Source organism: Stenella coeruleoalba (assembly GCF_951394435.1).
Source record: "Stenella coeruleoalba genome assembly, chromosome: X".
NCBI lineage: Eukaryota > Metazoa > Chordata > Mammalia > Artiodactyla > Delphinidae > Stenella > Stenella coeruleoalba.
In genome coordinates, this window is record NC_137152.1 from 90,254,752 (window position 1) to 90,281,755 (window position 27,004).

The 27,004-nt window shown below is 47.8% G+C and overlaps 1 protein-coding gene across 1 annotated transcript in view; it reads left to right on the top strand.

The window, feature by feature from the left end:
- Positions 1 to 7,570: 7,570 nt before the first annotated feature.
- Positions 7,571 to 27,004, top strand: part of PAK3 (p21 (RAC1) activated kinase 3) — a 117,674-nt gene continuing 98,240 nt past the window's right edge. Inside the window, exons 1-4 of the mRNA XM_079911637.1 lie at positions 7,571 to 7,637; positions 8,606 to 8,671; positions 8,790 to 8,899; positions 13,984 to 14,131. The gene's annotated coding sequence lies outside the window, so the exon portion shown is untranslated. The remainder of the gene's footprint in view (positions 7,638 to 8,605; positions 8,672 to 8,789; positions 8,900 to 13,983; positions 14,132 to 27,004) is intronic.

Here is a 27,004-nt window from a genome sequence, read left to right on the forward strand (position 1 = left end):
CCAGAGACAAGACTGTAGTTGGACAAAGTCAAATGTATTGACCTGATGCATTGAGGAAGTGCATTGCAGAGGAACCATAGGGTGCCACTCTTGAGAAGAGGGAGGAGGGAACATCTTTCGTAGTGTTTGGGTTCCCACTGAAGGATGCTGAGGAGGGTCTAAGGAAGCAGGGATGACTTCTGGATTGGTTGCAGCTTCGGACGCAGGATCAGGAGAAGGAGGGTTGAGTAGGAATTGGGTACTGTCATGAGGCAAGGGTGGCTTAGTAATTGGTATTCCCAGTAATACATGAGAATAGCAAAGCAGGTCTGGGCCATCGCTGGCAAGAAAGTATCAATAGTCGTAGTCACTCAAAGAAGATGGAGGTCATTACGGCATTTTACAACTGCTGTGTAACCTTGGGAGAAAGTGTTTTCTGTTAACTTTGCAGCTGACTTTATTTGTCTGTCCTCCCAGCCTGATTAATGGCAGGGCTCTTTTTTCTTAGTCCAAGCTGATTGAAGTTTTGACTCTCAGATTTGGGGCTTTTTCAGAGGGGATGGGCCTGAGGGGGAAAAGAAAGTTGACACTCAGATCTACAATGAATGGTTTTGCTACTTTTCAGCTGAGTTGGTAAATTATCTAATGGGAGAGTGCGTGTAAAACTGGTGAATATTGAAAAAGGCTTTTATTTCAGTTATTACTATATCAATGTCAATGTCCAGGATTTTGACAATGTACTATGGCCGTGTAAAATAAAATAATACAATGTATCAAAATATTGGGGAAAACTCATTGACGGATACCTGGGAACTCTCTGTACTATTTCTGCAACTTCTTGTGAGCCTTAAACTCTTTCAAAATTGAAAACAGTTCTAGAAGATGTGTTTGTGTTGATCATCTTAATAAGACCTCTTTAAAAGTAGTGTGACTTTATCTATTCTCTTCCCCCCAAATAATCCAAAATTGGTTATATCAACGTTCTCTTGTATGTCGCTGAATTTGAAGATGGTACCCAAGAGTAATGTCCGTCAACATCCATGTCTACCAGTTACAGATCCCTGTGGGGTTATAAATATCAGAACCGTTTGTGCATCAACAGAGATGCCATTTGAGTAGGGTCTGGAAATACGTGTTAAATATCACCAGGTAGGGAAAGGAGAGAGAAAGCTATGCTAGGCAAAGGGAAGAGCAGGAGGAAAGGCACAGAAGTGTGAAAGTCAAGGCGTATCAGGGAAACAGATATTGGTTTGATGGAGCTGATGCTTGGGGTATAAAGGAGGACTGGTGGGAGAAGAACCTGGAAAGATGGGTTGGAGCTGGAATGTAACAGTCTGGATGTGATTCTCTCCTCTCTGAAATCGAGGACTTTGGATTTTCCTCATAGTATTGTACTTACTACACCTGTCTTGTATCACAGTTACTTGGGTCTGTATTTTTTCTCCCCAGCTAGATCCCAAGTTCCTTGAGGAGATGGTCCAGATTTGGTTCGTCTGTGTAGCATCTGTAGCACCTAGCTGTGTGCTTTGTCCTTGGTAGGTGCTAATAAAATTGTCCTAGGAATGTATAACGTGTCACAAAGGTGCAGTTGATATTCCCTCTCGAGAACATTCAGAGCCCCAAGATAATGTAGAGTGAGGTGTTGACCTCCAGGGAAATGAAAGCATCAGGAAGAAAAGCACACAACCCATCCTCTTCAAGCTCCCTTTGTATCTGGCTTTGGTGACTGGGTACGGCCATGCCTTGCCATCTTTGACATATGCCCTCGATTGGCCCTCAACCATGCCATGATGGTGTCCTTTGAAGAGATGTAATGTACCTTGCCCTAATCTATTTAGCATTCCACTCTCACTTCCCTCTGTTCAGCTTTGCTGGACGCTTGCAGAGATGCCTCACCCCTCCACCACCTGTTCCTTGGGTCCCTGAATTATAGTGAATACAATGGGGTTTAGATGGGAACCTGCAGATGCTAGGTGAGGAGCTCCTCAAGAAGATTTTCTCCAGGATTTGGCTGACATACCTGACCTGAGGGGATCTCCACCACGCCTGCTGGTGGTTTTTTTCCCTTTGCCTCCTAAGAGAAATGTTCTATTGCTCACCACTTCAGATGGTTGGATGTGGGGATGGGGTCACTTCTGTTCCTGACAACCTCATTATGTGGTTATCAGGAGCAGACACTGCCCAGGTTGTCACGACAACCAGCAATGATTCAAAGCTTCCCTGAAAGGTCTGTATCTCTGGCAAATAATCAGCCTTTAGCTCTCAGCAGATGCTGAACTGAGCAGCCAATCACAGGTGAGCTGAGAAAGCATGACATCATAGTCCAGCCGGTCCAAAAAAAAAAAAATTAAGATTTGGTTTTCTATTTCTCTCCTTGGTTCTTTGTCCCCTAGATTTTGTCCTCTACTTTCTCATTCTCTCTCTTTTCCCCTAGTAAAATGGAGACAGCAATGAAACCAACTTTCCAAATTCACTCTGCAGTTTGACTTAGGTTCGGGCAGTGCCTGATCGGAGTGCGTGGGGAAGGAATGTATAATGTGATCCACTTAGGAGCAAAACAGAGCATCAGCTCAATTAAATAATATGGTTTGATATGTAGGACCATGGAAGTGGGGCTAATTAAAACCAAGTCAGAGGAGAGGAACTTCCTAATTCTCATATTAATTCATCCACAGCCACTTGCATTTAATTGTCTTCTGCTTTTCTTTCGCTAACTCCCTCGTGGAGGGGAGGAGGGCAGAGGCTGCGGGCTTCTGAAAGCTGGTAGATTCTACAGGGCAGGTCTCTAACGGGCACTAATTATAGTGAGGGAAGGTGAGGAGTGCCCACCACCACCACCCAGTCCCGAGGTTCCACTATACAGGGAGTATATGTAAATGGGGATTCGTCCAGTCTATTAAGGAGGTGTGTAGCTCTGAAATCTGTTTAAACCACTCATATTCCATTAGCCATTTGCCTCCATACAAGAGTCCAGGGAGACAGGCAGGACAGGTTTCTCAAAGGAGAAATTTAAAGCTGAGGGAAATTCGAATCTTGCCCAAGGTTTCCTAGCCAGAGGCTAGACTACAGTCTGGCTCTCCTGATTCCCTGGCCAGAACTCTGAAGACCCACGAGCATGGTGTTTCCCTAGCCATGGGCTTCCCTCTTTCCCTAGCCTCTGGTTTTAAGGGATGTGGGATGAGACCTTTGCCCTGCAGGATACCCACCACGTTGCCTCCTTCAGGACAGCTGGAGCCCCTAATGACTGGAGTAGAAGGTGGAAGGGATGGGAAGGAGCCCAGTAGGGCCTGACTACAGTGATGACAATAGGTTAGAGTGAGCAGGCCCAGATGAAAGCGGAGTGGGCACCGCGCGCCCAACCAATGCCTTGTGCGCTAGCTGGCAAGGCAGGTTCTTTTGTATTCAGAGCAGGAGGGAGGATTTTTTTTAAGTTCAGCTGTTGCAGCAAAAGCTGTGAAGACTGAGAGCCACAGAGACCCAGAGTCGACTACTGGGAATCATTTCTGGCTTTGGGACTCGAGGCAGGGGTGGAGAGGGAGCCAGAACATCCAGGCTGCTTTTGCCTGGTGGGTTCCCTTTAGCAGGGATTTGGCTGGAACAGTTTGAAGATATTCGTTTTAGTTTACATCTGTTGCTACAAGCCCCATCTCACTTCTCCTGCGACTGAAAGGGCTGACTGGATCGGTGGGAGCCAAAGGAGAAATACAACTGAAGTTGCCATGTAGGGTGGTAGAAGGAACAGAACTGACAGTTGGGAGACCTGATTTCTAGGACCATCTCTCTGAGGCATTGAACAGGCTACTTTCAACCCCAGACCTCCATTCACTCATCTGTGAAATGCAGGTCATCATAATTGCCACAGTACACTGTCGTGGTTATTGTGAGGATCAAACGGGGAGAAACAAAACTGGTGTGTAACCTAAGGAGCAGGATACACGTGCCAAGAGGTTATTATGGGGCTTCCCTGGTGGCGCAGTGGTTGAGAGTCCGCCTGCCGATGCAGGGGACGCGGGTTCGTGCCCCGGTCCGAGAAGATCCCACGTGCCGCGGAGCGGCTGGGCCCGTGAGCCGTGGCCGCTGAGCCTGTGCGTCCGGAGCCTGTGCTCCGCAACGGGGGAGGCCACAACAGTGAGAGGCCCGCGTACCGCAAAAGACAAACAAACACACAAAAAGAGGTTATTATGGTAGTGTTGTTGTATCCTTAAATCAATGAGCTTGGGGAAGGGAGTTGATGAACACAGATGAAATCTTTAAGACATTTCAGTTTCCCCGCAAGGTCCCATGCAGTTATCCTATATTCCTGGAGAGCAAACCCCAGCAGCAGTGAAGGCTGCTGTATGGTATCAAGAATGAAGTAGGTTATCACCTTTTCACAGGAAGACTGAAGTCCTTGTGTTGATTCCCGCTCCTGGGTCCAGTCCTCTTTCTATGATACCACTATGCTTTAACTTGTCAAGCACCTAATAGGATTTCGGCCCCGTGCTAGTTTCTATAATCACCAGGGAGAGAAGAAATACACGCATGAAATGTTTAAATAACCATGTGCGGTGATTGCATAAATAGCTCTGAAGTATAGCTGAGGTATATGGGAGGATTAGAGTGAAATCAAATACCTTTTAATTACAATTTAAGTCAATAGCCTAGAAGACTCAAGTTAGATCATTAGCCAGGAAAATCCAGTTATATTTTCTATTTCTTTTTTTTTAAGTGTTCTTATTGTTTAAAATAACCCAGAGAAGCGCATTTTACAAATCAGAGATGTAACACTAAGTAAATGACATTCATTTATATCAGTGATTTTTAGATTACGTTTACCACGATGTAAAAATAAAAATCAGTGTGATGGGTTGCGCTTTTTTTTAACCCCGAAGTTAATTTAAAAGATATCTGGGGCTTCCCCGGTGGCGCAGTGGTTGAGAGTCCGCCTGCCGATGCAGGGGACACAGGTTTGTGCCCTGGTCCGGGAAGATCCCACATGCCGCGGAGCGGCTGGGCCCGTGAGCCATGGCCGCTGAGCCTGCGCGTCCGGAGCCTGTGCTCCGCAACGGGAGAGGCCACAACAGTGAGAGGCCCGCGTACCGCAAAAAAAAAGAAAAAAAAAAAAGATATCTGTAAAATCATTGGAAGCAGAACCATCCTGATTTAAACCTATTAATCAAGGATTTGAGGAGGAGGGTGATGGGAGTTTTTGCATTAGAAGACAGTAACCACACCAAAAAAAAAGCCTTTTTAAAATGCCTGATTAAAAAAAAAATCAAGCTGGTATACTCAGATTTTTTTTTAAAGCAAATATGTATTTTAACAAAATCAGTAATACCACACATCATATTAGAAAGAGCATGGGTTTTGTACTCAGATCTAGACACAAATCCCAGCTCTGCAAAATTCATGTAATACTCATGTCTACATAAATATATTTTTTAATTAAGGAAAATAAAAAGTAAAATGCAAAGTGATTCTTAAAAAAGTCTTAAGAATATGTGGTTTACTTAGTCTTTGCCTCCCTCTTTCTTGCTTTGTCGTAGACTTGAAGGGTCGTTATTATTCATTTCTCAATTCCCAATATCATCAGAATTTAACATGAATTAGTCCAAAGAGGAATCCCAATCTCCAACTTCCCCAGATGTTGTCTCTGGTGAATCTAGAGGCCTGTTGTGTGACTTTTCCTAAGAGGACCCTGGCAGATGTATTTGTTCACTCTTGGTCTTGAAACTTCTTTGGTTGACATTACAGCAAAATGATTGCTGGATATTATGCAGTGTTGAGAAAATTGGATAGAAGTGCACTGGGGAGGGTCATGACCCATCTTGACCATTTAACTATGTGAGGACACATTTATCTTTATAAAAAGAAGTTTGAAAATGAAGAAGAAAAATCACCAATAATTCTACTTCTTTAACCCAACTATTATAATTTTATGTTCATCTCTAATTTTTTTTGTGTGTGTGTAGGCATATTTTACATCATTATAATTCGAATGTACTTATTATTTTGCATTTTTGGTCATTTTTGATGACAGCTTACTGTCTCCTTGCTGGGGTTTACGCTAATTTACATAATCTAGCCAAATCCTAGGGCGCTTGGATTTTGGAGTAGCAAGAGACGACAGTTTTGTGGGTTTTTTGCCATACGCGGGCCTCTCACTGTTGTGGCCTCCCCCGTTGCGGAGCACAGGCTCCGGACGCGCAGGCTCAGCGGCCATGGCTCACGGGCCCAGCCGCTCCACGGCATGTGGGATCTTCCGGACCGGGGCACGAACCCGTGTCCCTTGCATCGGCAGGCGGACTCTCAATCAGTGGGCCACCAGGGAAGCCCAAGAGACGACATTTGAGGTTAGATTTTAGAAGGCTTTCAACATGGGCAAAAATTTGAACTTTTTCTTAAAGACAAGATATGCCATGGGAGGTTTTAGGGAAAGGATGGACAGAAACAGCCACATCTTAACAATTGTTAATATAACTATATATATATGTGTGTGTGTGTATACACACATATATATTGTATTTGAAGTAGATTAATCATTCTCTTTTTGTATAATGCTGTTTTTATTTTTATTTTTTTGGCTGCGTTGGGTCTTCGTTGCTATGCGTGGGCTTTCTCTGGTTGCGGTGAGCAGAGGCTACTCTTTGTTGCGGTGCGCGGGCTTCTCATTGCGGTGGCTTGTTGCGGAGCACCGGCTCTAGGCACGCGGGCTTCTGTAGTTGTGGCTCGCGGGCTCAGTAGTTGTGGCTCACAGGCTTAGTTGCTCTGCAGCATGTGGGATCTTCCCGGACCAGGGCTCGAACCAGTGTCCCCTGCATTGGCAGGTGGATTCTTAATCACTGCGCCACCAGGGAAGCCCCTATAATGCTGTTTTAAAAGTGTGTGTTTCATGTGCAGAAAGGTAGTTTTCCTATCTAGATTGCCACCTCTTTGAACCCCATTGCCATACCTGCCTGTCAGTTTACTGTGGTTTCTGGAGACTCCATCGGTGTAAACTGCTTGCCTGACAGGTGGTGTCCCAAATCCAAACCATTTGCCCCCAGTAAAAAGTGCTTGTGTAGCTGGACAGATTTCCTCCCCTGAAAATGTATCTGAAATCCCAGTCTTCCTGCGGGGGCAGTTGAGGAAGATATACTCAATAACCGCCCTCCCCTCCCACTGTCAGGTGCGCCTCTTTCTCGAGGGCCACACCTCTGTCTAGACAACCCTGACAGTGTAGAAGTTTCCATCTCCTTTTCCTTTCCCTCTCCCTGTTCCCTCCCCTTCATTTTTTTTTTCCTTCCCGGCGCTTCCTGCCTGGAAACAAAAGATTGGTCCCCAGTAGCCCACTCAGGGTGATTTTAGTTTTCTGCTCCGGCTCTGATTGGCCTCCGCGCGGTGCAGAGCCCGGGTGACGTCATAGCGGAGCAGGGCGAGGGAGCTGTTGCCGAGCAGGGCTCGACCGCGGGCGTGCAGCTGTGGGCGGCGGACCGTCTGGGGTCTCGCGCGGGGGGCTGCAGCTTTCCCCGGCCCGGAGCGAGTGTGCGGGGCCGGGAGGAGAGCCGGGAGGGTGGGGAGCGGGCCGAGCCCGGGGCTGCGGCTGCGGCCGCGGGGCTGTGGCGCCCCAGCCCCGCCAGCCAGCCCGAGCGCTCGGAGGGAGAGGCAAGGTCTGGACGGGGTGGCTGGACCAGTGGCAGGTAAATCCCGCGATGGGTGGCACCCGGCTCGCTCTGGGGAAGGGGGTGGCGGCTGGGCTCTGCTTTTAGCCGGCCGGGCAGATTTTCTGCCTGCCTGGACCCCCCTCCCGCTGTCGTGGCGCCCCGGCCTCGAGTCCCCTACGTGGCTCCCCCAGAGCCCTGACACCCGGCGCACCGTGTACACGATCTCGGCTTGCGAACGCGGACAAGTGGGTGTGTCGGGGCCATTCCCGGAGGACCAGGGCCCCTTCGGTGGGTCAAGCCCTAGACTCGCTTACTGGGGCCTGGGCCGCTTGAGGCTAAATCCGCCCCCGGAGCTACGTCAGGCTGTAAGTCTTATACCATCTTCCCGCCTCCCTCCCCCAGCCACTGTAGCAGCGACGGCAGCCCCCTACCCCCGCAAGGCGAGGGGGTGTGGCCGCGGCCCCGGCAAGTCCGGGGGAGGGGGAACAGCCCAACCGGAGCAAACAGAAAAAGTGACGATTTTCTTACACGGGCGCCTTTCCCCCCTTTCTTTTATTTTTCTATATTCCCCTCCCCCTTTTTGGTGGGGTAGGACAACCAGAGGAGGACTCTTTTCTTCTCCTGTGAGGACTAGAATGATGCAGTAATGTCCCTAGAAAACCCGGGGTCCCTCAGTTGGCCTTTGTCTTTGGGGAGCAGGGTCATCAGGTCCACAGCCCCCCTTCCCTGTCCCCGTCAGCTTGCAGGGGGCCTTGCCCTCAGTTCGTGAACTGGCTCTGGCAAGGTTCCTGCCACACTTTCGGAGGGACTGGACCTTTTCGATTCTTGCTCTGGCAGGATTCCTGCCACACTTTCGGAGGGATTGGACCTTTTTGATTTCTCGCTCTGGCAGGTTCTCCTTCCCTCGGTGGTTGTGGAGGGGTGGAGTGCGGGAGCGGTGGGAGGGCGGTGCCTGCAGGGAAGGAGCCAGAGGCTCCACTTGTTCTTTTGGTCCCACCTTCCAGAATCCAGTGCCAGACTCTGGACTTGAGGGTTCTGGGCTGTGGTCTGTAGAAGCGAAGGAGAGAAGGGTGAGTGGCTTGGCTTTGGGAAGCATGAAGGGGGCGGTTGCAGTGCTATTTTTAAAAAATGGTTTTCAGCAGGGAAGCCTTTAGCCATGTTAGTCTCGCTCCCCTCATGGTTTTGCAGACTCAAATCCAGGCCAACTGTATGGCTGTCTGAGGTGTTGGAACAGAAGGAAGTCCATTCCTGTCGGTGACAACACTGTGGCCCTGTTCTGGAATGACCGAGGTGTAAAGGTCAGTGTGGTTTTCACTGGGCCATCTGCAAAATTATAATTGGACAGGTCTGTCATTTGGTTCTTGAGGCCTTTAATCAGGGACACCTTTGGGCAAAGGGGCTTAATATGGTAATGGGCGATTAACAGGCCAGGGCTTGGAGAGAGCCATGTAAGCCTCCGTTTCTGGATACAAATATCATAGCCTCCTCCCCCCGGGAAAGAGGCAAAATAGCCAGAGACTGGGGGGGGCGGGTAAAAGCCAACAGCTGCGAATCTCGAGGCCGGGGGGACCTTGTAGGAGAGACCTCACAGAAAAAGGGGGTTTGCCTGTGACAGAGGTACAGGCATGGGGCCACAACACCCTAAGGACGTTCCAAGTAGCTGACCATTCCCACAGGTTGCTCTGAGGTCTTTTGGGGGAAGGGAGCAGACAGACGTGACAAGAGACGGAAATGAGGAATAACTTCGGGGATTGGGAGGTGCTGCCCTCATCAGAGACTCTGTTATTATGAGGTCAGAGACTAAGCTACTATGAAGTCAAAGTGGATAGCCAAGGCCAAAAAAAAAAAAAAAAAAAAAATCAGATCTAGAAATCAGATAGAGTAGGTAGGTAAGGTCAGGGGAGTAGATAGGAGCAAAGCCAAAGAGAGAGAGAAGAAAAAAGCCATCATCTTACCAGGAGCCCAAAGGCCCCGATTTCCCTGGTGAACTGGGGGCAGTTTGGGTGGCTGGGGCACCTGTGGCTCAGTCCAGACTTAGGGGGACAATTGCTCCGTACTTGGGGAATCAATAGCATTCTCACTGGTGAAACCCAACCTTCAGGAGCCAGTAGCTTTGGTCGAGGGAAGAAGAAGAAACTCGATGAGCAGCAGCCTCTACAAATGGGTCTTCCTCCTGGGTAAGGAGAAGGGAGTGGGGGGCCAGGGCCCCAGAACGGACTGGGGGAGCTTCGAATCTGACCGAGACAGGTAGGTTGACTGCTTTTACCTAGGGTGGTCCAGGGCCAGGTCTGGGGCCCCTGCTTCAGGCATGGGGGTATCTCTGCCTGTGCTCAAAAAGAAAGCCCTCCTTCCCAGGGGCCCCGGGACCCTGTGCAGACCGGGGACGGCGAAAACCACTGCCCTAGAAGGTAAGTGAAGCTGCTGAGGCATCTAGGCTGCAGCTTAAGCTTCAGCTGCCCTGTTGTCCCCCAAGCTCGCCACCGGCCAGAGGCTAGGCAGTTCCCTCTGCAGGGCCTTGGGGTGAACTCGGCTGCCAGCTCAGCATTACGCGGCTTCTCCGACGGGGGGCGGGAAAGGGCAGGCCGCGGTGCGCCCAGGGCCAGAGACCTCCATTTCAGGTGTGAAACCTGGGCCTCGGATCAAGTGACAGCCATACATTTCAAATCTGATTTAGGGGTACCAGATGAACCCTCGGGTCTGGCAGTCTGCTTCCATTTCCTCCCAGAATGTGTCGCTTCCTCCCGCGCTCCGCGACTTTGGAAGGCGTTTGCATTTACATCCCCGGTGATTACTGGAGTCACTAATACAGCCTAACCCAGAGTTTAATTGGAAACGTTAAACAATGCGATGGATCCGTGTCTGATTTGCACAGTCGGTCAATTATCTGCAGGTTGGGGCAATCTGCGCTGCACCCAGGGGGATGCGAGGAGGGGCAAGATGGCGTGGCCACAGCTGGGTCTGCGGGCGCGAAGCAAAATGAGGGGAAGCGGAGCTTGAAGACTGGAAAGAGATGAACAGTCTCCTGGTGGGGAATGGAAATCACGGAAAGGCCTGGGCGCCTGATCACTGAGATGGAATAGGACGGTGTTGGAGCCCACACAGTGGAGATGGAGGCCAGGGTTTTGCCCTGAGGTGGGAGGGTCCTGGATTTGGAGAAGGAAGATTTTTTAGGGACTAGAGGACCAGGAGCTGGGATGGAACCAACCTTGGGAGTCCAGAAGCCAGTGTTCTGGTCTGAGTGTTTCTGCCCCTCTCTGGGCCTCAATTTCCTTGTCTTTCAAATGATGGGTTTGGACTAGGTGGTTTCTAAGATGGTGGTGACATTTTAGGAAGTGGGTCCATTTATTCTTGGTAATGAAAAACAGATTCACGAAAGGAGAGCCCCCCCAATTTACCCCTTTTAAATCATACTTTTTGGCGTGCCTCTAATTTGGAGGAAAACTGTACAAAACAAACCCACAACCGCTACACACATTTCATCTCTTTCAGCAGGGTGGCCTTACTTTTATCTCATGGGAATGGGAACAGGGAGGAAAAGAGAAGCGCAAGTGGAGAATCTGCCCCTGTAACCAAGCCCCTGAAAAGCGCCGTAGGGCTCTTACACAGATCTTACACCCTGGAGGGGGGCGGACATGCGTTAGTGGCCCTGACTCCCTAACTCAGCCTCAAAACAGAAGGGCTTGGGGTGAGGGTGAAGGAAAGGCCCGGCTTAGGGTCTGTATCCTTTTCCTTCTGTCTTCCTCAACCCCCTCCCTCTCTGAGCCAGGGGGAAGTTTTGGAATTCTGTACTTTCTAGAGACACTACCCCTAACAATCAGCACAATCGCGCCCTCTAGTGACCTCAACGGGGACACCTTTGGCAGAGCTCCGGATACGTCCTGTGGCCCAGCTCCAAGGTCAGAGCTTAACCCCCTGTGCAGCAGCTCCTTCCTGTGGAGAAGGGCTCCAGTCCTTCCAACTTTGAAACTCAGGTGGCTGCAACTTCCTGTAGGCCCATCTGGGGCTGGGAGTTGAGAGAGGGAGCCATTTCACCCCCAGTGCCCAGTTTCCTTCTTTGGGCCTGAAAAAGGTTCTGGAACATTCCCAGCTTTCTTCAGTGCTGGGACAGGTAGTCTCTGTGGTGGAGAGAATGGTTGTCCACAGATCCCCTCCCCTACCAAAGAGGTGGCAGCCCTAGTCCCCAGATAGATGCTGGCAGGAAGCCGGAATGTAGCAAGGCTGGGGTGCTGGTAGGCGCACGAGGGGTGCACTGATCTCTACCCCAGCCTCCAGTAGGAGGCTAAGCCACAGGTGCACACACGGGCAGTATAAACACAGAGAAGATACAGACACACAACGTGGCGTAGACATATGACACACAATATAGATTAGATACAGGTTCCCCAAGCACGGGATAGATGGAATACACGTGTAACACATCGCAGACCCACGGCACACATACGCAATACGGTACCGCCATGATACACACGCACAACGCCAATATAGACACAGCTGCACAGGCACGACACGGTGCAGGCACGCAAATACACAGACATGCCCACGCTTCCACCACAGCATACCCCCAGACGGGTGACAGGAGTGCGGCCGCCAGGTGGAGCTCCGTGTCCTGCCCGTTGCTTCTGCATTGGCTCCAGCTGTGCAGCTGGTGGGTTCAAAGCGGGCTGCTGTGGAAGCAATAAGCAGCTGAGGGGAAGTGGAGGTACGTCAAGGAAAGCTCTTGACCTTGCACAGAAACCTGGAGCTGCTTGGTTAGTACTGGCTGGTGCACTAGCACCCCACTCCCCCAGGTCCTCTGGTGCCGCTCCCCACCTGGGGATGCGCAGGGGCCTTCCTGCGGTCCTTCTTCTTGGGCCCTCCCCAAGTCCCGCCCCTCTCTGGAGCTACGGCAGCCCTCCCTCCCTCACCCCCCCCACGCCCTTGCAGGATGAGCTCATGCCTTGGGGGCGGGGGTGGCACACCACTCAGCGCTGCAATGGGTAGCATTTGGAAAGGCTGCTTGGAGTGTGCATGTGGGACGCTCGCAGGGGATGCCAGGGCCCTGGGGGGCCAGACGTGCTCTGGAGGCTTGCCAGCAGCAACTTGGCAGACCCGGAGGATGGCTTGGTCTTTTTCTTCTAGAAAGGGGAATTGGGAAGAACGGGGCTTTTCCTGGCTCCCTGAGGCTTCAGTTTTACTCTCTCCAGCTTTAGCTACCCATCCATCCATCCATGTCTTTGGATTAGGACCCTCTGTGTTCTGGAATCCCCTAATAGAGCATGTGCGAGCCTGGATCTGACTCTATTGGAAGTTAGCCCATAGGTGCTGCTCTTCTTTGAGGACAAAGTCTATGGAGGAAAGAGGGGGCAAGGAAGGAAGGATTGCAAGGCTTGGGGTCCTATCAAGGGAATATCAGTCTCCTCCTTGAGAGGCTCAAGTGATTGTGGGGAAAGGCAGGAAAGGGAAGGGTTAAAGGGACCCTGTCTGGGCTTCCCTGGTGGCACAGTGATTGAGAGTCCACCTGCCGATGCAGGGGACACAGGTTCGTGCCCCGGTCCGGGAAGATCCCACATGCCGCGGAGCGGCTGGGCCCGTGAGCCATGGCCGCTGAGCCTGCGCGTCTGGAGCCTGTGCTCTGCAACGGGAGAGGCCACAACAGTGAGAGGCCCGCGTACCGCAAAAAAAAAAAAAAAGGGGGACCCTGTCTCCTTTGTGGTTGGACATGGAAACCTCTCTGGGGAAGATAGGGAAAATTGTAACCCCCTAAAAACCCCAGTATGTATTCACCCCGAAAATCTGGGGAAGACTACGGAAGACATCCCTGTGGCAGATATTGGCGGAAGGTAGAGGAAAGTTCCAATTAGGATCAGAGGCTGAGGCCCTCAGCAGCTGTGAGATGATAGCAAATTAGGGGACCTCAGAGTGCTCCCCCAAGCCTGCCCACCAACCCAGTGAAGGAGGTTGTTGAGGAGGGAAATGGAAATGGCGGTGGAGACTTGGGGGTGAGGGTTTGCCACCACCTCGCAGTTTCCTCCTGTCCACCGGACTGTACCACCTCCTGTAAATATGCAGGTATTTCACGTCTGTCATTTGATTGAGTGCTCTCAGTACTTGTCCAGGGTGACTAGGGCAGGTCTTTTCCACTCACCAGCAAGCAGATGCAGAGTGGTGAAGTGCTAGCAGTTTTCAGCTTGAAAGTCCCAGCTCAGTGCCCTTTCCGGATTCCCATGTACCGAGGCTTTTTTTTTTACACTTCTTGACTCTGATTATCTACCTTCTTAAGGGATTTTCTGTAGTGTGTGTGTGTGTGTGTGTGAGAGTGTGTGTGTGATATTTGGGGGGTTGCATGGAGTAGTAGCAGGTGGGGAAGGAGGTTCCCGCCCCCCCACAATGCTTCTCTCGGCAGGTTTCCCCCAAGAAAGAGCAGCTGAGTCCTTGCATCTTGTGGCAGCTGGTGTGCCCAGCACTGAGCCCGTCGGAGCTGAAGGCAGCCCGGCCCCTTCTCATGGGCAGCACCCACCTGTGCTGAGGTCCTGCAGCGGTGGCTGTGTGAGGTGAGTAATGGATTCCAGGGCAGGGAGTTAGGGATCTCCAAATCCAGGTGAATGCCACCTTTCCACCAGAGCTCCCTATGTCAAAGACCCTGCCTGGGCCTCACCAGCCAGGCCTCAGGGCACAGCCATACTTTCTGGGGGACTGTGCAGCGGCGCTTGGTCTCTTGGTTCCCCCGTCTCTAATATGGGATTGACAACCTTGACCTACATCCTGGAGTGAGCAGGAGAAACAACCAACCAGTCATTGCCAAGTCCTCTGCAAATGTCAAGCTCCATCTAAGAGCTTTCGTGTAACACAGACATGCTTCCCGTCAAGCTGTCATTTCCTTTCCTCTTGCTTTCCTGATATTGAAGTGGCATTTCAGCCACATGCCCCAAATTCACCAATTGGTTCCTGTAATTTCTACTGCCCCATAACCTTAACTTTACCTTCCTATTCAAAGTGTACCCCCATCCCATCCATCCCAGCTTCTGGGCCTGGCAGGCTTAACTTAAACCTTCCAGAACATTCCCTCTGTCTTACCACCCAACCAGGGAGCATTTCCTCCCCCAGCTCTCCAACGACGCCCGAGTCGGTAGCATGTGGCGTAGCCCTTGTTTCTCTGCTACCTTAACTAATTCTTGCATGATTTCTGGAGTCTTCATCTTGGCAGGTAAACTGGACTGTGTAAGGTCTTCAGGAGTAGGGACCAGATTTCACAGGTCTCTAGTCTCTCTCAAGTGTCTGGCAGTTCCCTAACAGCTTTCCCATTTGGGCCTCTCTCTCTTCCTGTCCATTCCTTTCAGGTTTCTTGGCCTGCCTCTCTGATCCTCTACCTGTCTCTTTTCCTCTCGGGCAGCCATGATAGCTTCCTCTGTTGTCGTCTCTGTCTGGCCTTCTGTGGCTATATGCTGCTGTCCAGCTATCTGTATCTTACCGTCCCTCTGTCTCCCTGTCTGGTCTTCTGTCTTTTTGTCGGTTGCTGAGACATCTCTCATATTGCCCAAGTCAAAACCAAACAACCAACATTTAAAAAAAGACCCAACAAGAAAAACAAAGAGACCTAAACAAAAAACAAACAAGGAATATACAATGCAGTTTCCTTTCACACTGAGCCTGTCCTGGGCCTGCAGGACAAAGGAAAACTGCGGCTCAGTGGCAGGTGCTTCTGTGATGCCATCTCATGGAGGGGAAGCTCCAGAGTTTTGGCCGTGAAATTGAAGGTATGAAATTACAGCCTTGCCGATATTGATGCATTCAGCTTTCCAGAGATGCTCTGGCAGGGGATCCTCTATAGAGCTTGAGCAACAGAAGGTAACTAGAACTGGCTAAAATAAGCAAGCCCCTGGGTCTCTCCTGGGTGTTCCATGACAGCCACAATAATAACTTGTATTTATTGTCCACTGTTGCCAGCACTGTGCTAGGCATTTTACTTGCATGAGACCGTTTGATCCTACAGTAACTCTGCAAGGTAGAAATTTTTTTCTGATCGTTGCTGTTTTTGTTTCTGATTATAAAAGTGATACTAGTTCGAGGTAGGTATTTTTATCATCCCTGTTTTACCCATGAGGAGATAGAGGTTGAGAGGGGCTAAGGTGCTTGCGTGTAACTGGACACATGTAGTGACTTTGGGGAGGAAAGACACTTCTGGAGGGTTTCTCAGCATCCCAGATAATTTTGGTACCCTCCGGCGCTCACACACACACTCTCTCACAAGCACATACTCATACCCTTGTACGTTCACACGATCACATTTACCTCCTTGACTCACACTCACTGTTCACACTGGACACATTCGTAGTGATGATCACTCTTACCCCCTCACCCTCACACACCGTCATATTTCTGAACACACTATATACAGGTACATTCATACTGACACACACTGATACACAGTCACGTCTCTGTATTCACAGTTCCGTACTGACACGCCCACACTTATCATACACCCACCCTCACGTTCTCACACACTCTTTACGTTCCTTCTTATGTTCTCACACTCTCCCAGTCATACCTACACACTCACTTCCACTCAGATGATGCAGTCACCCTTAACCCTCCCTCAAATTCCTACACAATTACACACACTCCGTACGCAGACATAGGTTGACTTTCCCCTGCCTGTTTCTCACGTGGTCATACACACGCTCAATTTCATACACTCCAACACATTTGCACTGACACCACTATTTCCTCCTCACAGTTACACGTTTACACAGCTCGTAAGTCACGGACACACACGTGTGCCTGCATGTTCATATGTTCACATTTATACATGCTCACACCATAAACACAATCTCACCCATTTAAACTCTTCTATCTTTGTACACTCCGAATTACACCCTTCCACTCATATATTCAGCACTGATACAGTCACTCTAACCGTGTCACATTCACACGTAATCACACTTACCCATGGCAACACTCATTTTGACACAGATTCACAATAGTACTAGTAATGACTCACGCTGTCACGTACACACCCATGTAATACTTTCCCAAACTCTTATACATACCCCTGCACTGATACTATCACATTCACACACTTTCTCACTTCACACACACACGCACACACACATTGTAACACACCCAATTACAGGCAGTAGTTCGTAGTCACAGCTGTCACTTTTTTTCCCCCCTATTTGCCACTAGTTCTCTTCTCACCTCTGGCTAAAAGGAAGGGTGTTGCTCTCAGCCAGGTGCCAATGGGACTGGATCTTTCTAGCAGAAAGGAGTGAGATTTATGTCTAGGATTAAAAAGAAGCTGCTCAAACCCTCAGGTCAAGTTTTACATCCTTTCACCATAGTTTCCTTTTGCAGAAATCACCTCTAATAGGCAGGACCTTAGCCACTCCTTTCCAGAGAGGTTAGGGTTTCAACGGTTTGTTTATCTTTTGGAAGTTTATGGCTTAACTTGCCACCTCATTTCTCTCCCAAGGGCAGGGGGAGGTGAAGCATGCGTTTCTTTATGCACTCATAATGGTTTCCTATGTGAAAGTGTGTCTTTGGTTTTATGTTTATGATCTGGAATTGCCTGCTGATTAGACACGTGGAAAGGGCAGTCCTGCTTCCAGCAGGTACCTCTCATCCAGCCAGGTCTACCCTTCCCCTGTTAACCCTGGACCATGGTATTCAAGAAAGAAAGAGAAAGAACAGGCCAATGAGCTAGCTGGATGATAAAACATGTTCCTATTGTGAGTGTGCACGAGCACATATAGACCCCACTGGAATTTCAGCAGCTGTTACTAACAAGTTAACAGAGGAGATCTCTCAGTAGGCGTGGGTAAAGACAAGCTGAAGAAACTTCCTTGCACTCCAGACAGACTGTAGATTTCCCTGCAGAGGGTGAAAAAAAAAACCCCCGGAGTGAACCAATAGATCAGGAGCCTGGTGCCAGGGCCATGTGCCACCCTAGGCCCCAAGAGCACCTTGTAGGAGTCTCCGTAGTCCATGGCTGCCCCTGCTGGAGTCTCCCTGGAGTAAAAACACTTCACAATATAACCAAGCTGCCATTGGACATGGGTTCCAGCACACCATGGGGAAGAGCCTATACTCTGGGATACCACTTCTCCAGCCCACCCCATGTACACCCATCATTAGATCGAGAACTTCTTTGATAGCTGAGACCACACCACCTTACTTAGCTTCGATGCTCAGTGCCTAACACAACGCCGGGCCCAGGGCAGCTACTTGAGAAACTCGATTAAGAAACTAAACGGGGTGGGTGGGCAGCAACACGTGGTCAGGACAGATCCGGTGCCTCTCTCCCTCAATCCCAGGATTCCAATGGCATTACCAGCTCACATTGAGGACCTTCTGTGGGCCACACATAGTACAAGGCCCAGAGGGAAATTCAAATGGGCGAGAGGCACAAACTCTGCCCCTGAGGTAATTTCATTTGAATGGGAAAGATGAATCACCATGAAACCACAGTACAAGGCAGCAGTCTTGAAGTTTGGGGTCAGCGGAATCCTCATCATGTCATTCCGTGGTCTTCAGGCTCCAAAAGGCCTTGAGGGCCCATGAGTGGTTGGAAACAGCAGTCAGGATTTAGGGAGGACACTTCCCAAAGCCAACTGCCTCATAGACATCTTGCTTAGCACAGGAAAGATGGCTCATCTTTCTAGAAGATTGTGTAACAAAGTGCTTTGTCACTGGGCATCAGGCAGAGGAATAAAAGTGAGCTTTTAGACCTTAATGGAAATATTGTACTTAATTAAGATTTAGCCACCGCTTCCACCAGGAGACAGCTTTAGGGAAATAGCTCGGCAAATTTACATTTGATCATTTCTGCCGATAAGCTGAGACTCACCGAAAGCAATTTATAAAACTGACAGTACTGGCTGAATTTCAGGAGGGACAAAATGCACCTCCCTGAATTCACTTGAATACAATGAGGAGCGCTAAGTAAGGAGACCCACCCCTTGCATGTATATGGTATTTTATACTTCTCAAAATATTTAATAACCCCTTCATCTGTTATGATAGAAGCATTAGGAGCACCAACTCTGGAATCAGCTGGACCAGCATTTGAATCCCAATCTGGGCACTTCCTAGCCATGTAACCTTGTTTGAGTCAATTACTTATCCTCAAGTTTCCTCATCTGTAAAATGGGCACGACGCTAATACCTCATTGAGTTGTTATGGGGATGAATTGAGATACTGTATGAAAGCGTTGAGCACAATGTCTGGACTATAGTCAGTGCTCAACAAAAATGGTAGATCTTATTATTATCCTTACCACAGCCCTTGGAAGGAGGTGCTCTCAAAGGGGCAGAACCCTGAGGTAACGGAGAAACAGTATGGTTCCTTGCTGCCAAAGACCCGATTTTCACAGGACTGGTTGCGTGCTTTCCTTTAAGTCTTTATTTCTGCTTAACCAGGGGCTAGGGTCAATGCTCATTTCCACTTAAGAAGATGAGTGAAAAATAAAATGAACCCATGCGAGTTTCCTCATTTCCTGTGTCATTTTCAGACATGCTTATTTGACCACTGTAGCAATGTTTCATGTTCATTTCAATGTCCCCTCTAGTCCTACAGCTTTTCCCTTGAAATCGTGAGGCCCTCGGTAATGTCACCTTCATATGCTGGTACAGAAACCTGGGAGAGGAGGAATGGAAAAGACTTCTGATGCTGGTGGAGCCAGAGGTCTGGTCTCTAACCACAGGCACTCCTCTGCCCTTGATTCTCATGCTGAAATCTCTGTGTCCTGGGCAGGGGGTCTGCTCACTTCCAGGCTTTGGTCCCAGACAGCAGAGTGGAGGCACGGTTCACTCACTTCAGAGCCCTAAGAGCATTTGTGTCCATGCAAAAGCTGTGAGTAACTGAGAACTCAGCATATCACATAAAACTGTAATGTGATTGAGGAAGCATAAATAAGAGTATGGGCTTTGGAGTCACACAGACATGGGATTGTACAGTTTTGTTTTTCTTTTCCATTATGGTTTATTACAGGATATTGAATATAGTCCCCTGTGCTATACAATAGGACCTTGTTGTTTATCCATTCTGTATATAACAGTTTGCATCTGCTAATCCCAACCTCTCAGTCCTCACTCCCGCCCCCTCCCCCGGCAACTACAAGTCTGTTCTCTAGGTCTGTGAGTCTGTTTCCGTTTGGTGGGTAGGTTCATTTCTGTCATATTTTATTAGTAGATTCTACATATAAGAGGTATCATATGGTATTTGTCTTTGAGATTGTCTAGTCTTACTCTGTGACCTTGGCGAGTGAACTGATGTCTCTGAATGTCAGTTTCACCTGTAAAATGGAAATAATAATACAAGTGGTTTTGCAAGTTACGTGAACTTGTACATGAGTAACTTTTAGCAGAGTGCCTGGAACATAATCAAATCTCAATGAATGGTGGTGATTTTTTTTATGGCCTGTGAAGTCTGTGGCAGTAATTGTAAACACCTTCTGTGGGGTAAAAAGTCTTAAATTACTTCCAAGCATTTCCCACATGTGGATCATTTGATCCTCACAACCTCTTGGTGAGGTAGTCACCTTTTGCATGTGAGGAAATAGATTCAGAGCGACCAAGGGATGTACTCAAGGTCATGAAGCTCATTAGCGGTGCTGGGCTGAGAAGGTACTAGTCTAGGCTGAATATTTGCATCTTTGGTTGGCAAAGTCTTTGGGGCGACACTTGGCAAATATGAGCTGTTTGAACTGAGCATGATCCTTCCTGTGAAAAGACGTCTAAATGCTACTAGCTACAGTTTAGCTGCTCGCCAGACCACACGGTGTTTCTCTCTGTGTCTTGTGTGATGCCCAACATGTTGCAAAAGTGCAATAAATGTGACATCATAAGAGTACCCTTTGCAACAAGGCTGAGTGATACATGGTCACGGTGGTACCGTTTACCACCAAAAGGAAAATCTTTCTTGAGGCCTGCCGTGTGGTTTTGTTCATGCTGCTCAAGGAGTACCAAATGTCCAGAGCCTGGAGACTCTTGAAACATTCTGAAACACATCAGCAGACCTCTGGTGCCACTTGGCCACTTCTCTTCTGACCTGAAAATGGCAAGGCGTCAATTTTAGTGAACTCTAGGGAAAGGATGGGAGGACAAAAAGATAAGAACATTTTTGACCTCTCTGTGACATTTGCCTCATAGCCGTATTCATCTTGAAATACATTTCTCTTGGTTTCCATGATGTCATAGAGCCAGTTCCTCTACTTGAAGCATATTTCTCGAGGATCCCTGGTTCCTCTTCCAGCCCCAAAATGTTGGTGTTCCCCCGAGGTCTTTCCTCCTCTCTCATTCTATACTCTTCCTGGGCAATTGCACCTACTCGCACGCTGATGGTCTCCAAATTAATATTTTCAGCCCACGTGTCCTGCTCTCCACTGAACCATTCCATAATGCCAAATACACGTGTTAGAACTGCTGCTACGTTTATATTTGTCTTAATTTTGCTTTCTCTATCGAGAGGAATAGATATAGCTAGGGAGAGATTTTTTTACCACCACGTGAATTGATGTTTCCTTCAGCTTTTTATTATTTGCTATGTAATAAAGACAGGGTGCTTAGATATTTGTTTTGCTTCCTCCTAGATATTCCTAGTTTAATTTTTACCGAGATCTCCATTGTGTCACTGCGTTTGTTCTCTCTTCTTTGTATATGGACTTATACAGAAGTTACATATGCGAGGACCATTTGCAGATATTTAGTCTTTGTAGAATGTTTATGTTTGTTGGTAGAGTCTTTAGAAAAATTTAGAAAAATTTTCTATAAAACTGATAAAGGCTGTCCTATTGGCCAAAACCAGAATAACGTGTTATTATTCTCTTGGGACTATGATTATTCCTGGTGGTCCAGTGGCTGCTCATTTAAGGGGCCTCCCGCATAATCATATTTGTTATCAGCTACCAACTTCATTAGCTTTTTTTTTTTTTTAACATCTTTATTGGGGTATAATTGCTTTACAGTGGTGTGTTAGTTTCTGCTTTATAACAAAGTGAATCAGTTATACATATACATATGTTCCCATATGTCTTCCCTCTTGCGTCTCCCTCCCTCCCACCCTCCCTATCCTACCCCTCCAGGCTGTCACAAAGCACCGAGCCAATATCCCTGTGCCATGCGGCTGCTTCCCACTAGCTATCTACCTTACTACGTTTGTTAGTGTGTATATGTCCATGACTCTCTCTCACCCTGTCACAGCTCACCCTTCCCCCTCCCCATATCCTCAAGTCCGTTCTCCAGTAGGTCTGCGTCTTTATTCCTGTCTTACCCCTAGGTTCTTCATGACATTCTTTTTTCTTAAATTCCATATATATGTGTTAGCATACGGTATTTGTCTTTTTCTTTCTGACTTACTTCACTCTATGACACACTCTAGGTCTATCCACCTCATTACAAATAGCTCAATTTCATTTCTTTTTATGGCTGAGTAATATTCCATTGTATATATGTGCCACATCTTCTTTATCTATTCATCCGATGATGGGCACTTAGGTTGTTTCCATCTCCGGGCTATTGTAAATAGAGCTGCAGTGAACATTGTGGTACATGACTCTTTTTGACTTATGGTTTTCTCAGGGTATATGCCCAGTAGTGGGATTGCTGGGTCATATGGTAGTTCTATTTGTAGTTTTTTAAGGAACCTCTATACTGTTCTCCATAGTGGCTGTACCAATTCACATTCCCACCAGCAGTGCAAGAGGGTTCCCTTTTCTCCACACCCTCTCCAGCATTTATTGTTTGTAGATTTTTTGATGGTGGCCATTCTGACTGGTGTGAGGTGATATCTCATCTCCCGCATAATCATATTTGTTATCAGCATACCAACTTCATTAGCTTTTTTTTATTAATCACCATTCTAAGCTAGTTGTTTACTCTCGTTTCCGAAAAGACCAGAAACTGAGGCACGGTTCTGTCTGGAATCCTGAACAAAAACTAAAGGCTACACTAGGGATGTAATGTACAGCATGGTGACTGTAGTTAATAATACTGTGTTGTATACTTGAAATTTGCTAAGAGAGTGGATCTTAAGTGTTTTCGACATATCAAAAAGCAAAACAAAGCAAAAAAGTGATGGATGTATTAATTAACGTGATTGTATTTCACGTTCCACAATTGTATGTTAATTGGTATATGTATACTATTTCACATAGTATACATATACCAAACCATTAATCACACTGTATACCTTAAATATGTACATTTTATATTTGTCAGTTATCCTTCAGTAAAGCTGGAAAAACCCCTAAGGTATAAAAAAAAAATCAGTCCTCCCACATTCCTCTGGGCCTCTTGGGCTAGAAATATATTTCTACCCAGATTTCCATTTGGGGTGCTGAGACCCGTTAATCACACCAGGTCTAGCATCCGTGCCATATTTGGCCAATGTCCAAAATAGAGACCCCTCTTGAAACCTCTCTTTTCCTGTCTTTCTATTCCCATACTGCCTGTGCTTCCTCTCCCGTGGCTCCTTTTCTGAGAGTTGTCTCTTTTCAAAATTATTCCCATGTTTCTACCTGGAACATCCCACTGCATGGGAAAAAAATTCCCCAAGTTTTCTTCAACCTGCTGTACCTGCTACACTGTCACCCGAATAATAGTTCTGAAATGCAAAGCTAATCATGCCATTCCACTGTTTGAGATCTCTTTATCTAGACAGGAAGAGTCCAAACCCCAAAGAAAGGCATACGAGATCCTTCTTAATTTGATCTCCACTGGTCTTATTTTTCGCATCCCTCTTCTTTGCTCCGGTCACACCAAGTTACCTGTAGTTTCTCTAATACACTATGTTGTCTCTACTCTCCTCTCGGCCTTAGCACATGTTGTTCCTTGTGCCTGAAACGTGACCTCCCCGTGGTTTGGTTATTTGTTCTTCCTAATTCAGCTCCAGTGTACTTCCTCTGTGAAGCATCCTTCTTCAGGCTGCTGGGAGCCCCTCTCTTGCCCTTCAGTAGCAACCCGTTGTCATCTTTGGCCTGAGTTGTCACGGCCAACACCCATTATACTTTGTCTCCTTGAGGGTGGGGACTGTAACTTGTTCATCTCTTGCCCTAGACCCTGGTGAGTTCCTCCTTACCCTTCAATACCTTGCTCAAGTGTAATGCCCTCTGATGCCTCTGGGGAGTATTAGCTTCCCTTCCTACACTGGCCTTCCAAAGCATCCCCTGCCTTCCTGGGCACATACTAGACACCGTGTAAATGCTGAATGAAAGATTGAATTTATTTATGAAGATTCAGTGATTATCTGAAGATCACAGAACAATCCAGGAGTGGGGCTAGAATTAGCCATTCTTCTTTGCTTGGAGACAATTCTTTTGGGTTTATAAAAAGACCTAACCAGAAATCAACTCCAAAAATTAAAATTGCAGAGCAAGATGCAACTTAGTTCTTAAATGTAGCATGAAAGGAAGTAGTTTCTTTTTCCAAGTGTTATGTTCTTAATACACTTCCCCAAAAGAAGTCTGTTCTGCCCATATATGACTTCAGTTCTGGAAAATGCTTTGTGTCACCCTTACTGATCCCTTCCATAGTTCACCAGAAGCCAGTGTTCTGGCCTTTGAAAGTCTCATACGTGTTACTTTCTTCCAGAGGTTTAAGATCTGTTCTTTTTCTTACATAGCACCAGCATCACTTAGTTCAGCAGAAACAGAGGCCTAAGGCTAAGAAACGTAATCTAGCATGCTTGGAGTATTTGTTTGCTGGAATATACTGTTGAATAATGTATTACACCAACCTAGTGCTTTCCTACTCATCCTTCAATGCCCTGCTGAAGTACTATATCTCTGATCTCTTTGAGAACCTCAGTTACCTTTCTGCTGTGTCCTTCCAAAGCATTCTGTGCCCACCTGGGTGCATCCGTTGTATTCCCTATTGCATGTATGCCTGTCTGCCATCCTCATTTAACTGTGAGCTCTTTGAAGACAGGGACTGGTCTTCATTCACCTCTCTTTGTATACCCCCTGTACCTGACACAGTACCTGGTACATATGAATGTTTGTGGCATGGAGATGAAAGGCAGGACAGTGATGTTCTTTGGAACATCCACATCAAACACTTTCCTTATATGGGGAGGTATGATTATTGGCACTGATTTCTCATCCAATAGGATAGCAGTCAGTGAAGGAGAGTCTTCCCTTCTTCAGTCCCTCTTTTTGTAGCCCCCTTCAATTTGTAATACACGTGCCCTTGTTCTGTAGTTATATTTTTATCTGTGTATTTAATATACATTTTATATACAGTATGCAGCCAGAGATGAAACCCACTGCTCAAATCTATAATGTCCCTCAGAGCTGGGCGTTTATTTATCTCTTTACTCGCAGCGCCTTACCGTTAAAGGGGAGTAGGTCTCTGCTTTGGTCTTAGGATTCTTTGAAATGAAAGTCAGCCAACAAGCCACAAGAAGAAGGCACGTAACTGGTTTCTTTTCCTATAAAAAGCAATGTCAGGCTGACCTAAGATCTTCTCTTTTCCTCTCTTTATACAGCTGTGCATAAAGACCGTCATATAGACCCTCATTATAGACCCTCATAGTTAAGCTGGCCAGAAGAGTGTAGGGCATGTCTAAGAGACTGCAGAAGGCCACCAAACCTGCTGGTGGTTGGCTGCCATGATTGTGAGTGCAGGGAATGTATTGGGCTCAATCTTTTTTTTTTTTTTTTTTTTTTTGCCACACTGCACGGCTCGTAGGATCTTAGTTCCCTGACCAGGGATTGAACCCCGGGCCCTCTGCAGTGAGAGCACAGAGTCTTAACCACTGGACCACCAGGGAATTACCCTAGGCTCAATCTTAAAGGAGAACGAACACTCTGAGATGACCATTGCTTGATACAGAATTATAATGGAGTTATATATATTTATTATAAACACCCAACTTTCCTTCCCTTTTTCTTCCCCCAAATGTTTGTCAAGATGTGTTCTAGGCCACAGTCCCACCTCCACAGGAGTCATTGGGAACTCAGGCCTGCTGACTCGCGTTCCTTGCAACAAACCCTACTTCTGCTTTATCTGCAATTTTCCTACCGGGCTATCACGTCCTTCCTTTGAAGTGAGGGCTGGGCCCTGTGCTCTCAGCCTGGAGGCTTCTCCAGGCTCCAGAAAGACTTAGGTACCTGGCAGCCTTCTCTTTGTGTGTGCGGGTGAGCACTGGGGCAGCGTAGCTGATCGAGTGCTGGAGGAGGGATCTGCTGCATGTCATGAGCCACGTCTTATAGAAGTGGACAGTGGCAGCTGAGTAACGGGCAGCAAGGAGAATGACTCACTCGGTGGATCTGACAGCTCGTAAGTGAAGAACTTACCTGGTACAGGAAAGCCATAGGGAAGCCAGCATGCTCGACTGTGAGGTCATCCTTCGGGCTTCTGGTTTCTAGAGGCATTTCACTGGGTGGATTACGATCTTTTCTTAGACCCATGGACAGTCTTTTTTTAAGACAAAAATAATCCTCTTTGGCGGCAGTAAGAGGTGGGGGTAGGAGATGGGGAATTCCTGCAGCTAAGGCTATGGCCAGCTGGATGTTTATCCCCTACCATTTGTGAAGTGGGATAGATGGCAATTGGGCCTGGTCACGTCCCGTTCTTCCTTCAGCATTTGAGGGAAGCCCTTTGTTTTTTTTTTTTTTTTTTTTTTGCGGCACGCGGGCCTCTCCCTGTTGTGGCCTCTCCTGTTGCGGAGCACAGGCTCCGGACGCGCAGGCTCAGTGGCCATGGCTCACGGGCCCAGCCTCTCCGCGGCATGTGGGATCTTCCCGGTCCTGGGCACGAACCCGTGTCCCCTGCATCGGCAGGCGGACTCTCAACCACTGTGCCACCAGGGAAGCCCCCCTTTGTTTTTAATAGATAGTATTTCCTCATCCTTAACCATAGCCCCCAGATAAGATGCTGAGACACACGCTCAGCTCTTTTGTAAACTTAGGTTAAGGGGCAAAAGCTTGAAGAAGAGTTGCTGCATTTTGCACCAGCTCAAATTCTTTGACCTCCAGTTCTGGCAGGATGTCTTTTTTTTTGCGGGGAGCGGGTAGCATATGAGTTTTGCTAAAATGATCTAAATTCCTAGTTTAGAGGGGGTAGCATTGAGCTTTGCTACAATGATCTAAATTCCTAGTTTAGAAATATGTAATGCTAAGATCTCAATTGACCCCATGTAACTCTTCTCTTCAAATATTCAATGGGCACCTTCCCTATAGAAGGCCGATTTGGGTGTAGAGCATTGAGAATAGAGCAAGTTCCTAGGACGATAAGCCATAAGGCACATGTTCGAAAATGATGTCCAGACATCTCTCTGGTATACAAAAAGCCCTAGCAACTTTGGGAATTGAAATTTTAGGCTTGAGTTTGAGGGAATTTGTGGCTCTTTTGCCGGAGTGGATCAGGGAAGGGTATAATTATCACCCATGCATAGTAACAGCGAGCAGCTAGAACCCCAGAGACTCGAG